Below are 15,400 nucleotides of genomic sequence, written 5' to 3' on the forward strand. Positions count from 1 at the left end.
ATTTAGTTTGCTTATTTAGCCAATTTCCTGATTTATCCCCCAATAGGTCTATGAGATGAGTTTGGTTGTAAAAGTGTAATTGGCTCAAAGAATTTCAAGTCAATTCCATTGTTAAATGAGGATTTCAACTCTGGTTTAGCAACTAGTTCATAATTGTACGTATTTCAGTGGTAGCAAAACGCTATCTCTCAAAGATGCTTTTCAAAAGGCTACTGGACTTTCTTGTTTTTTTCCTTGAAAACATTTTGCTTTTCATCTAAGTTCTGATTGAATGATATTTAGACGTTCAACATTCAACAACAAAGGGTAGTTTTTCAATATCTTCATTGTAGACACACACACCCTGCACAATTGAAACCTCATATATTTATTATCTAAACATTTTAACATTCCAAAAGTGAAAATTCTGGGCAATTAAAAGTTGCATATAATTGTTCTGTCGGGCTCTCTGGTAGAATCCTCCCAAAAATTCACAAGTACAAATTTCAGACACACACACGTTTGAAAATTCAAAACAATGTTCTTTATAATGAAAATTCACTTAAACTAAGCCCTCTTTTGGTATAGCAAAGAGCACTCGTCTCCAAACAAATTTATACAAGTCCCTTATCAGTCCTGTGATACTTAGCTTGCAGCTGTGAGGCAATTCAAAGTCCTTCTTTCACAAAGTGAAACACACCTTGCTCTGGTTTAGTTTCAAAGCAGGGAAAAATCAGCACACAAAAAGTCAAAGTCAGTAAAGCAATCATGAAACACAACAAACGATCAGATAATCCTCCACAATGGCCAAACCCACAGGCTGCTATTTATAGCAGCCTCACTAATTACCACAGCCCCACCCAACCACAGGTGGCCTCATTTTCTTTGATAATAATCTCTCAGTTGTTGTTGCCTACGCATCGCTCTCCGCATGCGTGGCTGTATCATTAACTCTTGTTCTGAATCCAAGGAGAAGCTAGATAATTGATCTCCTTCTGAGCTGTCTGCCACACTCTCATCCTCCATGTCACTCATGTCTTCTTGGTCAGAGGAGCCTTCATCAGCAGATTCCACCGGGGGCAAAACAGGCCTGCAGCATGTGGATGTCTCCCCCACATCCACAGTCCTTGGGGCAGGAGCTGGGCCAGAGCTAACCACAACAATAATTATCTAAAAAAGTTGCATATAATTATCTAAATGAAAGTGTGATTCATGTTAAAGGAAAGTGAGATTTTGAATGTGCTGTTCAAATATATACTCTCTCGAAAACGTCCAAAGATATTTCACCAGAAGAGCCCTTCACTCCTCCACTCGAAACAGAATACCCTATGAAAATAGACTAACTATCCTGGGTCTAGAAAGCCTAGAACTGCGGCGCCTAAAACATGATTTAAGTATTGCCCACAAGATCATATGCTGCAACGTCCTTCCGGTCAACGACTACTTCAGCTTCAACCGCAACAACACAAGAGCACTCAACAGATTCAAACTTAATATTAACCGCTCCAAACTTGACTGTAAAAAATACGACTTCAACAATCGAGTTGTCGAAGCGTGGAACTCATTACCGGACTCAATAGTGTCAACTCCCAACCCCCAACATTTCTCCCTTAGACTCTCCACAATTGACCTCTCCAGGTTCCTAAGAGGCCAGTAAGGGGCGTATATAAGTGCACTGATGTGCCTTTCATCCCCTGTCCAATTGTCTTCCCTTACCTTATCTATCTATCTATCTATCTATCTATCTATCTATCTATCTATCTATCTATCTATCTATCTATCTACATATATATATATACATATATCATATATATTCTCTCCTTATTTCTTATATCATATATATCCTCTTTTTCCTTCTATCTTTATATATATTACTTAATGCCTACTCTCTTCCATATGTATTGTATATTGGACAAAGAATAAATAAATAAAAAAATAAAAAAATAAAATAAATAAAATAAATAAATAAATATGTGTTTTTAAAATCAAGACCTGTAATATAGGAATATGGCTTTTGTCAGATTTGATGAGCTTTCTGGTTAGCTGCAGTAAAGATATACTGTGTACATGTGCCGAAATAGTGATTTTTGCAGTAAGGTGTAACACAAAAATATAATAAAACTTCATGCTGACTGCAATTGGGTATGTTGACAATAGCAACAGCACGGCTGATCAATAATAGAATACGGGGAAAAAATGAATTCATAAAACGTCGAAACTTGGAACGAAAGAAATATGAGGCAAGCTTGTCATAAAAGTTCAAAATTGGTTAACTGTAAAGAAAAGTTTCTGTTTGCATATTGACAGAGTTGGTGAAGAACAGCACCCTCCCATTGGCAGGACAAAAGGCATTCAAGTAGAAAAACACAAAAAGTTTGATATGCAATGTGAAATATTCCCTCGATGAATGCTCAAAAGCTTCTGTGGAGAACAATGAGCCTGTGGTCACTGCTGTACACAAAATACCTCATGAAGGACTGAAATAAAATTGGCTGCAGTTGGCAGTACCACCACAGAAGCTATTCTTAACTTGGTTTTTCGTTTGCCTATATTTCTCCCTGCCTTCATTCCAGCTGCATTTTTGTTAGTCTTATTATTTTATTTTATTTATTTTATTTATTTATTTTGTCAAACAATTATAGGGTGATAATTTTTATATATTTATATATTTTTATATATTTTTATATATTTTTATATATTTTTATATATTTTATATATTTTATATATTTTTATATTTTTAATATATTTTTATATATAAGGGTTTCTCTTAAAGTCTACCACCATTTCTACGGTTTTGAACACACTCAAAACCGTAGAAATGGTGGTAGACTTTAAGAGAAACCCTTCCACCCTTCCACCTCTCACAATACTAGACAACACAGTATCAACAGTAGAGACCTTCAAATTTCTAGGTTCTATCATATCTCAAGACCTAAAATGGTCACCTAACATCAAAAACATCATCAAAAAAGCACAACAAAGAATGTTCTTTCTGCGCCAGCTCAGGAAGCTCAAACTGCCCAAGGAGCTGCTGATTCAGTTCTACAGAGGAATCATTGAGTCTGTCATCTGCACCTCTATAACTGTCTGGTTTGGTGATGCAACCCAACAGGACCGACACAGACTTCAGAGGATAATCAGAATTGCAGAAAAAACAATTGCTGCCAATCTGCCTTCCATTGAGGACCTGTATACTGCACGAGTCAAAAAGAGGGCGGGTAAAATATTTACTGACCCCTCACATCCTGGACACAAATTGTTTCAACTCCTACCCTCAAAACGTCGCTACAGAGCACTGCACACCAAGACAACTGGACACAAGAACAGTTTTTTTCCCGAACGCCATCAGTCTACTAAACAAATAATTCCCTCAACACTGTCAGACTTTCTACTAAATCTGCACTTCTATTCTACTAGTTTTTCTCATCATTCCTATCACCCATTTCCTCCCATGTTGACTGTATGACTGTAACTTGTTGCGTATATCCTAAGATTTTTATTAATATTGCTTCTTCATTGCTTATTTGACCCCTATGACAATCATTAAGTGTTGTACCACATGATTCTTGACAAATGTATATTTTATTTTATGTACGTTGAGAGCATATGCACCAAGACAAATTCCTTGTGTGTCCAATCACACTTGGCCAATAAAAATTCTATTCTATTCTATAAAACATTAGATAAGTAATGATAAAAAGTAACAAAAGAATACAATAGGACAGGGAAGGTAGGCACAGTGGTGCGCTTATGCACACCCCTTACAGACTTCTTAGAAAGGGGGAGAGGTCAATTGTAGATAGTCTAAGGCTAAAGGTTTTGGGGTTAGGAGTAGAAACCACAGAATCAGGTAGTGCATTCCAGGCGTTGATTACTCTGTTGCTGAAGTCGTATTTTTTGCAGTCAAGTTTGGAGCGGTTGACATTTAGTTTAAATTGATTTCGTGCTCGTGTGTTGTTGCGGTTGAAGGTGAAGTAGTTGTTAACAGGTAGGACATTTTGGTATATGATTTTATGAACTATAATTAAGTCGGAACGGAGATGACGGATATTGCTCCCACAATTCGAGTCCTCATTTTACCCATCTTGGAAGGCTGGAAGGCTGTCAACCTTGAGCTGGTGATGAGATTTGAACCGCTGACCTACAGATCTACAGTCAGCTTCAGTGGCCTGCAGTACAGCACTGTACCTGCTGTGCCACTCCGGCTCCATAAATATACATAAAGGACACAAATCTACTTCCAGTAACAAAACTGTTTTAGAGACACAACTTGTGATATGGAAAAGTACTCTCTCAGTGGCTTTTGATACAATCAACCATAGTTTCCTCCTGAGCTGGCTCTGTGGGTTTGGGACTGGCTTCTTTTTATAGGTAATTCTTGACTTATAACATGTCATTTAGCAACCATTCACATTTATGACCGGACACACCAAAATGCTACTTACAATCAAGTTTAAAGCAAGCCCTGGTGGTGAGGTGATCACATTTTGGGCAGGCAGCAATTAGCTCACCTTCATGGTCATTTGCAGGGTCCTGCAATCATGTGACTGTAATTTTCAACATTTTTGACTGGTTTCTGGAATCACAACTGGTTTCTGGCAAAAAATGCTTATGGGGTAAAATGGATTGCTTACTAATCAAGGCATTCATTTAATGTCTGTGCTGTTTGCTTAACAACCAATGCAAAAATTTTGCAAAATTGGGTCCAGTCTCATCATGACTTGCTTAATGACCAAAATGATTTACTATTGTAATGACAGAACCAATTAGGGTGATAAGTCATGTTCTAGCTGTATAATGGTTTCTCTCCTCTGGGGCTGGTTCCCGTTAGTGTTAAGTGGACAGAGGCCCCTCTTGCATGGGGTGGCAGCAGGGGTGGGCAGCAGGCAGGACAGGGTGGAACGCAATTCCACCGGTGGAAATGAAGATGCATGCGCAACTCCAGCTGATCGGTGGCTGTCACTTCCTGGATTACTGGTCTCTGCTCGACTTTCCTTTTTCCCCCTGCTGCTGCTGCTGCTGCTGCGCTCCTTGCTTTTTTCCTCTTTCCTCCTTCCTGGCCTCGGATGACCTTCCCTCTCTCCTGCCTGGCTTCCCTCCAGCCTCACGCAGCCATCTCCTGCCTGAGGTGCAAGCAGAAGGCGTGGGTGGAAGCAGCGCTGGCAGCTTTTATGCTTCTGGCAGCAGCCATTTGCCTAGCTACCTAGCCTGAGGTGGGGGGGGGCGACCCAGGAAGGAGAGCACGGGAAATCCGAAGCAAATTGTCACCCCAGCGAGCGACACTGATAAGATTGTAGGTCGAGGACTTAACTGTTCACTTGATCGTTCAGGCCACTCCCACCTGGTCACATGGCCGGCAAGCCACTCCTACCCAGTCACGTGACCATTAAGCCACACCCACAAAATAAGCCACGCCCACAGTGCGGCAGTAAAACTTTTAGCTGCCCATTACTGGGTGGCAGAGATTTGGAGATTTGTGGGTTTGCCTTAACTCTAACTTTAACCCAAAATGACTTCATTTTTCAATAGAGTTTTCCCATGCAATGGGCCTAGGGCCTCTCGGAGAGAAGGGAGCACCTGGAAAGCAAGCTGGTTGCTACAGCATAAAAGAGGCACTTTAAGTTGATGCAATGTTGGTTTTGGGGCCAGATCTCCCAGGGCCTAACCTTATCCCATGTATACAACAGAGATACTGAACGAAAGGCAAAATATCTGGTAAGATCCTGCTTATTGCTTAAAAGCAATAGAAAGGTAAGGCAATGATTCCAAATATTAGAGGTGAAAGAGATGTCAATTTTACAAATTTTATTCTATATAGTAAACCAAAGAACTTATTTTAAAAAAAGATACAGAGGCTTTTAAAAATAAAAATTAATTTATCACTTTGCTTTTTAATATCTATGTGGAATCCCTGGCTTATGCCATTAGATATCATCGGGAGATCTATGGAGTAATGCATAATTTATTTGAACACAAATTGATTTTAGTTTCAAATGACATTATTTTGTTTATTTCTAAACTTCATATCCTTATCCCAGTCTTGCAAAAGAAGCCTTTATTGAAATAGAGGATGTTAACTGATCCAAAAATGGAGTTGATGCTTACATATGGGAGGAAATCATAGTACAAAGTCCATGCCTCTTTTATTTGCTGCCCTTTTAAAAGAAAGTAATTATTTTCCACTGTAAATTGAATAAGAATACATTTTATGCTTGATTTATTTTTCCTCAAGTGTTTGTTTTACAGATGAAATCAAACACAAAGAATCAGCACCCTCTAGTGCAGTTCCAAAACAATGCTTTTATTGTGTAGGCAAGGAAACAAAAACTTGCTCACAAATTGTGTTGAACAATTGTTAAACGAAATTAATAAATATACTTTTTACACAAAAAATGACAATGATATTTGAGTTAAAACATTTAAATAAACCAAATTATTTAGAAATATCTGAAGCCACTGGTTATTGATGGGTTTATCTGTAACTGGAGGTTGGTTATTACATTGGCATCCTTCAGTCTCAAAAGACCGTACCAATTCTTCCAAAATTTTTCCCTTCATTACCCAAAACTATTTTCAGAATTTTGTTCTGTGTTCAGAGTTTTGTTTTGAGTTCTTTATGAAAGAAAGAGTGGAAAATTCTACTTCACACATGTACAGTAGATGCTTGAAAAAAGCAATAATTGCATTACAGCCTCTTCAGCTACCATATAATTCATTGTGAATTGTTAACCAACTCCAAATACTGATCGCTTGACCTAATGCTTGATTGCCTGCAAAACCATTAAAAGGTTTGTGTGCAGTTATTCCCCCCACCCCCAATAACATTTTAACCCAGTTTTGGGTAATTTACTCAGTTTTGGGAAACACTGATTCATATAGTGGATCTTTATTGCAAATTTCCAAAAATCTCTTTTGTTTGCCGTGAATATAGGTAAAATAAATAACATTTGTAAGGAGCAGATATATTCAGGAACTGGTGCATTAGTTAATTAAATGGTTCATCAATTGGCTATATCAAGACATAGCATAACATGAACTAACATGTGAAAAAAATATAAATATGCCAAGGTTTACAACAAAATGTGCAAATAGTCCTTGATTTATAAATAGCCATTTAGCAATCCAAGTTACATCCCTTCCCAAGGTACTTATGACCTGGTTCTTAAGTTCCAATGGTGGGATCTCTCTTGCAGTCATGTGACTACATGTTTGAATGCTCAGAAACTGGGCTGCATTTACAATTGTTTGCACTCTCATCACATGACAATTTTCAATGTTTTTGCCAAAAGCTATTATTTCTGAATTTTGACAAAAACGTCCTATGGCAAACAATTAGCGGTAGTTCATTTAATGACAACTACAAAGAAGTTTGTAAAATAGAACTGCATTACAATCTTCACAATTTATGACCGTAATGGGCAGGCTCTCTTACTGTTCTAAGACAAGGAGTACCTGTATCCCAATAGATAGTCCCCTTTTTGAGTGACCCTGATCTTTTCTATGGAGCAAGCTCTCAGCTGAACATTTAAGACTATACATTTGGCAGTTCTGTTGGCTAGATATTTAGTAATGTAATGAAGGAGGTAAGATAAAGTTATGATTGTAGATTGTTTTGTGACGTAAACAGTTTAAGAAACGGGTCCTGATTGAAGCACATAATTGACATTCGAAGAAACCATGCATAGTGTCTTCTATATTGGGACCTCAATTTTCTCTCAGTTTTCCCAATTTCCACAATTTTCTCTCATTGCATGGTGGAATCTCACCACCGGCACAAAGTTGACTCAGTTTTCCATCCTGCTGAGGTGGGTAAAATGAGAACCCAGATTTATTATTTTATTTATTTATTTATTTTGTCCAATACACAATGAGAGTTTTATATATACACACATGATGAAGATTATAGAGGAGATACTCATAGTAAATATATCTAGGAAAGAATAGAAAAGAAGATATAGGAATAGAACATATCAATGAAAGAATAGAAGAAGAGATATAGGAAAAGAAGAAAGGAATAGGAGATATAGGAGAGCAATAGGACAGGGGACGGAAGGCACTCTAGTGCACTTGTACTCGCCCCTTACTGACCTCTTAGGAATCTGGATTGTTGGGGGCAATATGCTGATTCTGTAAACCACTTAGAGAGGGCTGTAAAAGCACTTTGAAGTGGTATATAAGTCTAAATGCTGTTGCTATTGCTAATTGCCCAAATTGCATTTGCAAAGATACCTTAAGGATGGTGATTGGTGCTTTTCTTTCTTGCTGGCTGGTGATTTTTACTGGAAAGAGCAAAGAAACCAAGGAACCCACTGATTGCTTTCCTTAGTAAATCTGTAAGGAAAACAGTGTAAGGTTGTACAAAGTTTGCTGACATACTTTTCTGCTGCCCCAGTGAGAGGAGGAGGAAAGGTCTCTAAATTGATTATGAAGAAAAACCCATTAATAATAACAAATAGTGCCAATTTTATTAGGATCAGTACTATACAAATCCTGCCCTGAATAATTGTTAATAATGAATAGTGTAGAATAAAAGGCTTTATTTTTGCTTTTCCCCAGCCTTTATTAGATTTCTCTCCCTTCATCCCTAATCATTAGTTATTTGGGATGTGAATGGTGAGGTTTGTAACTTAACACAATTGGTCAGCCCTAGGTTTGAATTTAATGTGTTTAGATATACAGTGGTGCCTCTTCTTATGAACTTAATTCGTTCCGTGACTAGGTTCGTATGTAGAAAAGTTCGTAAGAAGAAGCAATTGTCCCCATAGGAATCAATGTAAAAGCAAAGAATGTGTGCAACCTCATCCCAAAAGTCACCCCTTTTGCCTTGCGCTGCTGGGAATCCCCGCCTCCGGACTTTCATTGCCAGCCAAAGCATCCGTTCCTGCCTTGATGGGATTTCCCTAAGCCTCCCTTCGCTGGAAAACCCCACCTCCGGACTTCCGTTGCCAACCGAAGCGCCCGTTCTTGCGTTGCTGGGATTTCCCGGAGCCTCCCCTTGCTGGGAAACCCCACCTCCAGACTTCCATTGCCAGCTGAAGCACCCATTCTTGCATTGCTGGGATTTCCCTGAGCCTCCCCTCGCTGGGAAACCCCACCTCCAGACTTCCATTGCCAGCCGAAGCGCCCGTTCTTGCGTTGCTGGGATTTCCCTGAGCCTCCCCTCGCTGGGATTCAAAGCAGCGCTGGCAAAAATGAAGGGACTCCCAGCAAAGGGAGCCTCAGGAGAATCCCAGCAATGCAAGAACGGGCGCTTCGGCTGGCAACGGAAGTCCAGAGATGGGGTTTCCCACTGAGGGGAGGCTCAGGGGAATCCTAGGACTTCGGCTGGCAATGGAAGTCCAGAGGCGGGGCATCCCGGCGGTGGCAGCTCGGGTTCGTAAGGTGAAAATAGTTCTGAAGAAGAGGCAAAAAAATCTTAAACACCAGGTTCGTATCTCGAAAAGTTCGTTAGTAGAGGCGTTCGTAAGAAGAGGTACCACTGTATTAGCTTGCTGTAGAGAAAGCAGACAGAAAGAAGATATATATGTAATGTTTTATTTTTTAAAGTTTTGATGGACAAATCCAAGTAATAATTGTCCAATCAGAACTTTGTCACTTGGGCAACCAGGAAGATCTAGGCAGATTTAGAATAACTCACCTGTAACAGCAAATATGAGTTTGGAGGTTGATTTTTAGCCAAAAAACGACAACACAAAATCAACAAACCCATGTTTCTATGTCTATTAGTAAAAGTTTAGCATTTATTCGTTTGAATGTAATTACAGCCTCTTAACTTGTCATTGTTTAACCATATTCACAGTTTCCCAAAGCCTTCAACTGTCACAATTTTGTTCCAAAAAACCAGTTAATGTTACTAGGTGACAAGACCATAATTAGGTATCATAGTTTACAAAAAGCCAAACACTTCAAACACGGAAATAAGTACCAAAAGGTGTAATCAACTGTACACTGCCCACATGATAAACAATCTTTATTCTATTATGCACAAAGAAACACACAGTTCATTATAGGGGCAAAGCCCCAGATCATTTTCGTTATTTGGCAACAGCGGTGAGTCATTTATCATGGACTACTTTGAAGAACTTTGAAGGTCCTCAAAATATGATGAAGAAAAGTACCTACATTAACATGGTTAGAAAGTAAAGGGAGTTATTATTTTACAGTCACGTTTGACAATTTTGCTGGGATTTATTTGGTTTGCGCCCAACTGAATCTCTCTCCCACAAAAAATGTTTATGGATTATGTAGACATTGTGTACGGGTAGAAACAAAAGTGGGAAAAACTGAATATACAAAATTATCTTTAATTCAAATTGGCGTTGGATCAAACATTTTATAATCCTGGGGGAAACTAAACTGATATTGTACTTGAATTTCCTAGATAGTCTTTCCAACTTGAAAATCCCAAAGCCTAAATTAGAAGAGTTAGTAAGGTTGATCTCAAAGATATAGGTTACGTAGTTATTTCCTTCCAATTTTTTCATTAATTAATTAATTCATTGTATTTATATGCCACTCCTTCCAAAAGGACTCTGAGCAGCTAACAATCAGAATAAATACAACAACAATAAAAACAGTTAAAATACAACAATAAAAACACTTAAAATCTAATGATAAAAATTATTATTAAAAATATTAATTAAAAAATACTTCACGGGTTTTTTCCCTATACCATGGTTTTTCCCGCTTGATGACATCATATGTCATCGCCAAACGTTCATCTGCCTTTAATAACTTTTAAAAAAAAACTTTAATAAATAAACATGGTGAGTAATAATCTAAATACTGTAGTTGCTAAGGGAATGGGAAATTGCAATTTAGGGGTTTAAAGTGCTAAGGGAAGGCTTGTGATACTGTTCATAGCCAAAAATAGTGTATTTACTTCCGCATCTCTACTTCGTGGAAATTCGACTTTCGCGGGCTGTCTCAGAACGCATCCCCCGCGAAAATCAAGGGAACACTGTATACTGAATCACAAGCAGTATCCCCGCCCCAGATTTTATACATGCCACACAAATGCTTGGTTCCTGATTAGCCTTGTGCAGTGATGTCTGCAGGAAGAGGTCATAAAAGTCAAGATGGTGGCCACAGCCATTCAATTGAACCTCCCCCTTCCACCAGCACACACACCCGTTGTTGTGCTTTCTGAGGCCCATGATTTCTATATAATGCTACTTCAGCCCATGAAGATATTTTAAAAGGATTTATTACATTGCTTTCTTTCTCACGCTTAATAGGCAGTCCTCAATTTAGACCCAATGGAGCCCAACAACCTGTCTTGAGTCATTGCAGTTGTTAAGTTACTAAATGGTTGTTGAATGAATTTGGCTTCCCCATTGACTTTGCTTATCAGAAGTTTGCAAAAGGTGATCACATGGCCCTGGGACACTGCAGCTAAATGGCATGGTTGCCATGTGTCCAAAATTTGATCATGTGACTGTTGGGATGTTGCACAGTCATAAGTGTGAAAAACATTCTTAAGTCACTTTTTTTCAATGTCACTATATCTTTGAATGGTCACTAAAAAAATGATTGTAAGTCAAGGACTATCTGTATTTGGCTCACTGGAGACAAAACACAGAAACTAATGAGCGATTGGAGAAGAAGGCTTATTCTTCCATCAGTCTAAAGTAGCCAATAAATATCTGATTCCACCCATTACTGATACACCTGGTTACTTCTGACACAATGGACGGCAATAGCATAATTCATCTTTTCCACTCTTTGCAATGGTAAGTGAATACATCTGGCTTAAGAGGAAACACAATTTTTACATGTACAATTTAATCTTATTTAAGACTTTCATCCATGCATTGGTAAAGATGAAAACAATGTGATAGGGACACATCATAAGAAAGAAAGATGTTGCCAGGGTATGTTTGTACCATATATGAACACAGGAAATTGCTATGAACTGACTATACTGTCCAGTATTCCTCAACCTTGGTAGTTTAAGACAATGTTTCCCAACCTTGACAACTTGAAGATATCTGGACTTTAACTCCCAGAATTCCCCAGCCAGCATTCGCTGGCTGGGGAATTCTGGGAATTGAAGTCCAAATATCTTCAAGATTTATTTATTTATTTATTTTATTTATTTTGTCCAATACACAATGAGGGTTTTAGTGGGTATATATCTATATACACATAGTAAAATACATGATGAAGGTTATAGAGGAGATACTCATAGTAAAATATATCTAAGAAATAATAGAAAAGAAGGTATAGTAATAGAACATATCAATGAAAGAATAGAAGAGATATAGGAATAGAAGAAAGGTATATGAGATATAGGAGAGCAATAGGACAGGGGACGGAAGGCACTCTAGTGCACTTGTACTCGCCAAGGTTGGGAAACATTGGTTTAAGATATATGGACTTCAACTCCCAGAATTCCTCAGTCATGCTACCAGAGGAATTCTGGGACTTCAAGTTCATACATCTTAAAATTGTCTCTCTCTGTATGGATACCAATTGGTAGCAAAATTCTTCAGGGTTTATTCCAGTCCACCTTAAGAGGGTTGAATTTGAGCCAAATTAATAGTTGTTCTGCTAAATGACCACCCACCCCTTCCATGTTCCTGAATTATTTACAATGTAATGGGAGGCAATTTCATAATATAATGTTTCTGTGCACAAAAAGATTATCTCCGTATAGAAAATACATTTGATTTTCTACGTGGGGGATTAATTTTTTTTAACATAGACATCACCTATAGGAACACTTGATTTGTTTACTCCTCTTTGTTATTTTTGTAAATTTTCAAATCTCCACTCAACCCTAACTCTTTTGGGATAAATCCAAACTATAACTAGTTTGACCAGAATGCTGCAATTTAAACTGATTGCTTCATGAAATTCTATTCACAATTTTCTTTTCTTAGTTTCCTAAATATGTGAGGTAGAACATTGCCTCAAAGTTGAGCAATCTTGGCTGATGTCTACAGTGTGGAGTTTGAAGGCGCATATACTGTACATTCCTTATTTATTTTTAATGGTCTCTTATGAAAAGTTAAGCCGTGACTTATTTTTAAAAAAGTTTTATTTATAAAACAAATAGACAAGACATACATATAATATAGAAACAAGTACGTGACAGATCTTCTAGTATACACATTTAAATTCCCTTATTAATACGTATGTATGTATTTATTTGACTTCTATGTCGCCCAATACCGATATGTATGTATGTATGTATGTATGTATGTATGTATGTATGTATGTATGTATGCATGTATATCTATTTACATCACTCTTGGGTTCCCTTAATTTACAGTCCTGGAAGTCCTTTTCCCCCACCAAAAACATAATTTAAATTATGCTGGCCCCTTCCATCACTTTGTACCGTCCAGTCTCACCGCCATTACAGTCTCCACTACAGTGCGTAGACTGTAGTTCCTCTGGTGGCCGGAAGTTGCAATAGCGGGAGTATACTGTTGTACCATAGAAGTGCCGTCGTTTGTGTGTGTGTGTGCCATACTGACAGGTACCGTACTGTAATCAGTGTACCGTATGGTACACTTTCTTTGGGGGTGTCAGCTTTTCTGCCTGTGAATTTGTCTTATTTGAGAAATATAAGGCACCCCCCGAAAATAAGACGTAGCACAACTTTTGGAGCAAAAATTAATATAAGACAGTGTCTTATTTTCGGGGAAACACGGTATTACTGAATAGAATATTAGTCTGGAGAAATGAACCTTAATATAGCATCTAAGTCAGTGGTGGATTTAAATTTTTTTACTACCGATTTTGTGGCCGTGGCTTGGTGGGTGTGATGTGGCTTGGTAGGGTGGCAGGGGAAGGATACTGTAAAATCTCCACTCCCACCCCACTCCAGGAGAAGGACACTTCAAAATCCCAATTTCCTCCAGCTCAGCTGGGACTCGGAAGCAGCGAATAGATGGGGCCGGGCCAGTCCAAGGTAGTATTTACTGGTTCTCTGAACTACTCAAAAGTTCTGCTACTAGTTCTACAGAACTGGTCAGAACCTGCTGAATCCTATTTCTGATGTAAATGGGTTTTTAAAGGAAAAGTGCTTTAAAACATCTGCAAAGTTCACTTTCTGCACTGCTCACCTACATTTTTAAGGAATACAGCTGCACCTAAGAAGGCCTTATTTCCAGTTAAAAAAGCAAAGCCTTTATTTATTTTATTTTTCATCTTTATTTACAACTAGAAAGGAAAGGAAGAAAACTGCCGGGTAAGCCTGAATGCTCTCAGCTCCCCTCCACCAAATAAATAAACAAAAAGAATAATTGGAGAATAAAGTAACTGAAATGAAGCCCCCTGTGAGGGAATGAATGGCTGAAGAGCCTTGGCTAGGCATCCTGCAATGCAGGGGTCTCCAACCTTGGCTTGGAGGACTTCAATTCCCCAGCTTTGCAGGGAAATTCTGGGAATTCTTTGCTAGGGAATTCTGGGAATTCTATGCTGGGGAACTCTGGAAATTCTTTGCTGAGAAATTCTTTGCTAGGGAACTCTGGGAATCTTTGCTAGGAAATTTTGGGAATCCTTTGCTGGGGAATTCTGGGGATTCTTTGCTAGGAAACTCTGGGAATCCTTTGCTAGGGAATTCTGGGAATTCTATGCTGGGGAACTCTGGGAATCCTTTGCTAGGGAATTCTGGGAATTCTATGCTGGGGAACTCTGGGAATCCTTTGCTAGGGAATTCTATGCTGGGGAACTCTGGGAATTCTTTGCTGGGGAATTCTGGGAGTTGAAGTCCACCAGGTTTAAAGTGGCCGAGGTTGGAGACTCCTGTTCCAGTGCAATCATTTCCTATAATCCGATTTGCCAATTCTGGGCCCTGACCTCATCCTTGGAAACCCATTCAGAGCAGAATCGCAACAACAAATGCTTTTTTTTCTTTTTAAACGGGACTCACTCCAAACCTGGCATTTCGGGCTCTTTCTTCATCCATCCTATAACGGAGCGCCACAAAAAGAGGCTTCCCCCCCCGCCTCCCTTCCCCGCTTCTTCGCCCGCCGCCGCGCTCTTTGGCGCGGTTAGGGAAAGCGCTCCCCGCGCTGGGACAAACAGAGGCGTCTCCAACGTTGCCGGACAGCCGAAGCGGGCCTTTGCCCGGGGATATCAGCGGCCTAACCCGGCAAGCAAAGGCGCAAATAGAGCCCGCTCTCCCGCGCGCCCGCCCCCGCAAGTCGCGCGCCGCGGCCTTCCCACAGAAGGGAACTTTTTTTCCCGTCGTCAGACAACTCAAGGCAGCCAATTGGAAGCCGGAGCGAGGAATTCCCGCTCCGTTTGCCGCTTGTTCTGTCCCTTTAAAAATGATGCCATGGAAATGGGGCTTCATCTGGCTTTGGGAAACAGAGGAAGGCGGCGGGCAGGCTCCCTACGGGGTCTCCATTAGCCCAAGCGCCTCCTTTCAAAAAAATATATCATGAAGCAAAGGTTGGAGCGGACG

Source organism: Erythrolamprus reginae, chromosome 2, assembly GCF_031021105.1.
Source record: "Erythrolamprus reginae isolate rEryReg1 chromosome 2, rEryReg1.hap1, whole genome shotgun sequence".
Classification (NCBI taxonomy): domain Eukaryota; kingdom Metazoa; phylum Chordata; class Lepidosauria; order Squamata; family Dipsadidae; genus Erythrolamprus; species Erythrolamprus reginae.